The sequence below is a fragment of the Apium graveolens genome, unplaced genomic scaffold (assembly GCF_009905375.1).
Source record: "Apium graveolens cultivar Ventura unplaced genomic scaffold, ASM990537v1 ctg1932, whole genome shotgun sequence".
In the NCBI taxonomy this organism is placed as follows: Eukaryota; Viridiplantae; Streptophyta; class Magnoliopsida; order Apiales; family Apiaceae; genus Apium; species Apium graveolens.
This window is the reverse complement of record NW_027417455.1, coordinates 23,604-26,881: the sequence shown is the minus strand read 5'-3', so window position 1 is coordinate 26,881 and position 3,278 is coordinate 23,604. Positions and strand designations below refer to the sequence as shown.

Below are 3,278 nucleotides of genomic sequence, written 5' to 3'. Positions count from 1 at the left end.
AATTTTACTAGGTGAAATATTGGGCGGCATTTTTCCCACCCAAATAAATGATTGAGTTAAAACAAACTCAGACCTCAAGACTATTTCTCCCTGACATTCTTTCTCGCTCACACCGCTCTCTCTCAAACCTCACCGACCACTACATGACGCCTCTCTACAATCATATCGCACTGACTCTACAACCTCGTTATATGTTTAAGATCTCAATTAAGTCAAGGGATGGGGCTGGTTTTTTAAAATTAGGGATTTGAATTTGAGTTCAAAATATGGAGTTCTTCATTTTTGAATTTAATTAGGGCTCATATTTACTTGAACTTCAACTAATCGTTCTTTATTTATGTGTGCAGGACTTCTTCGGGTCTTTGAATTTATAATAGAGAGTGATGAAGTTGAAAGAGTCACCTCATTCCAACATCAATTCGACAAACAAATTGCTTTTTAGGTACTCTTTCGCTCTTCTATATTGTTTTTTGGCAAGAGATAGTGGGGGAGAGAGAGAGGGGGAGATGGAGAAGGAGAGGAGAGGGAAAGCGAGGGAGAGAGAGAGAGAAAGAGAGAGGGAGAAGAAAGCGAGGGAGAGAAGGAGAGAGAGAAGGAGAGAGTGAGAGGGATGGTGAGAGAGGAGAGCGAGGGAGAGAAGGAGAGAGAGGGAAATTGAGAGAGATTATGCATACAAATATACACGTACCAGAGGACTCGCTAGAGAGTGAATTATTGTTAATTTATTAAAAGGTATCTTTCTCTGTCGTTTATGATTGTTAATTGTCTCGTGTTCTGTATATATTTGTGTATTATATGTCTACATGAGATGAATGTGAATTTAGCTGATATGTATATGAATTGAATATGAAATTAGTTGATACGTTTATGAATGCTATGAAAATAAAATTAGCTGGTATCTATATGAGTTGGATTTGAATGTAGGCATTTAATTAGCCGGAAAAGTGATATATTCATTTACATATATTAGTTGAATAGAAAGCTAGCTGATAAGACTATATACTGTTGTATACTACACATATATGCATTATGTATATAATGTAGCAGTACACTCACCATAGAGCTGATTAATTAACTTTAATTCTTTAAATAAAATAGATTTTTCAATTGTTTTGTGGATGTTCTCAGTATGTACAGGTATATAATGAGATGAATGTGAATTATGCTGATATGTTTAAGGTTCTGCAAGGTAATGTTGATCAGTTTCTTATAAAAGTAGCACTAACGGATGAATTTAGATATGTTCTTTTTATTTGGTTTGTTGATCCTGATTGGTTGATTTGTTTAGATGCGTAACATGAACTTCTGGATAATTTGATAGAGCATCTGCAATCTATACATGGTCAAAGTTTAAGGGTCTAACCATCAGAATGTTGATTTATAAGTTATAAGTTACTTTAAAGATGCTTATACATTAGTTCCTGATAATTTTAGGCTTTGCGAAAATGTCAGCAGATTTAGCTGAGGTCGCAGTTGCTCACTGCCGGTTAATTGTATTTTCCAAGTAAGCTTCTTATACTCATTTTCAGTTCAGTGAGGCTGCTAATTACTCTTCAGTTTTTAAAATACATCTAGATTGCTCTAAATTGTCCCATCTAAAAAATAGGTTTATACCTAATTTGTTTAAATATTACACATGCAGCATTTATTATCTAATTCGACACCCCCTCAAGATTCATCGCATGCAGTGAATTATAAATGATATTGTTATCATATTTTAGCGAATACAAGGGCTATCACGCAAAATCATGATTCATATATACATTTACTAATATATACTCTTGCATATCTTAAACTTAAATATACTAAGGTTTTTTTCTGCAGGTTCATTGATTCATCCATTGCTATAAAAAACTTCTACTGAAATATTGACCTAAATAGGCACATAATTAGACTGTGAACTGATACCAAGATTCTTGAATTCTTAGTGAGTTTTTATTTACACATATTTCCACTTTTCAACATAGGTACATGATTACCTGTCGTGATCTTTGATAGTTAAGGCTTGTAAAGATGAAATTGTGTGATACATTTGTTCTGGACTCCTCACAACGGATTAAACTGTGATGTTCAGGCCATGACAGTGCTTGTAGCCTTGTTTACTTCTAATGTCGTGAGCTATATTTGATATCAAGTTTCAAGTACATTCTTTTCTCAAACTGAAAAAGATTGTTATGTAATGAAACTTTGTAATATTTAGCAACTAAGATTGCTAGGCAAGTTGTATATTATTACTGTTTAACATGAGAAGACAAGTTTAAATCGATATATCTAAAATAAATCAGATTTCCCCAAGTTGTATATTATTTTTTTTCATGATACATCTGTCATAAGATTTTCAATTCTGAAACTTCTAAAACTAGGTTTATCGGATTTTATATACAAATTCTAGAATGGTCTTTTGGTACTTGGATCAGGGGGTGTTCAAAAGCTGTAGATGTGGGATTCTGATGAACATAATCCAAGTGGAAAAGGTACTAAAAGATTTACAAGAATGACTTATACTCAGTGTCTGCTAGGCTACAGGGTATGTTTAGATACGCATTAATTAATCTGTTTAGATATATTTAGATAGACTATTAATGTGTTGATTAGCATATATTGTTTGTAAGATGAGTAAAAGTTGTAATGAACGATTTAGTTAATGTATATACAATGTTGAGACTAATGAGGTAATATTTGTAATTTGTCTCATCAAAATTGATTTTAATAGTACTGTGTTGACTTGCGTAGCTAAAATCCGTACTGAATATCATGATTTCTTCTGGAGCTGATGCTCATGTAAGTTACAGATTTCTGTATTTACTCATAAGGATGTGAGTGCGTGTTAGCATCAATTTAAAACAGAAGCAACGGAAACTTGACAGTGGAGGAAAATCTTTGGTTTAGTGCAAGATGCAGGTATGTCACCCAATACTGTTCGTGCCAAATCATGCTTCGTGGTGTATCTTAATTTTTATTTTGATAACATCTTTAACTGATTTTATGCACGTGGTAATCTAATACTGTAGTTTACTCTTGTGCATATGTATATTACCTGTTAGTTTGCCCAAGGCATAAAAGGTTTTAGTTGCTGAAAGAGTTATTGTATCTTTGGGGCTATCAAATATGAGGGGTTCCATTGTTGGGATAGTGGAGAAGCAAGGAATCTCTAGGGGCAGAGAAAATGAGTAAACGTTGGGCTGGAAATTGTTATGGAACTTTCTCTATTGATCTTATATGAGCCTACTTCTGGCTTGGATAGTTCATCTTCTAGTCTACTACTGAAAGCACTTCGC

General features: G+C 33.7%; 1 long non-coding RNA gene across 1 annotated transcript; it reads left to right on the top strand.

Annotated features, from left to right (window-relative positions):
• The first annotated feature begins 275 nt into the window (after window positions 1–275).
• On the top strand, window positions 276–2,476 carry LOC141700230 (uncharacterized). Its single transcript, XR_012566255.1, has 3 exons — window positions 276–442; window positions 1,435–1,504; window positions 2,364–2,476. It is a non-coding gene; the product is annotated as an uncharacterized LOC141700230 (long non-coding RNA).
• Window positions 2,477–3,278: the final 802 nt, after the last annotated feature.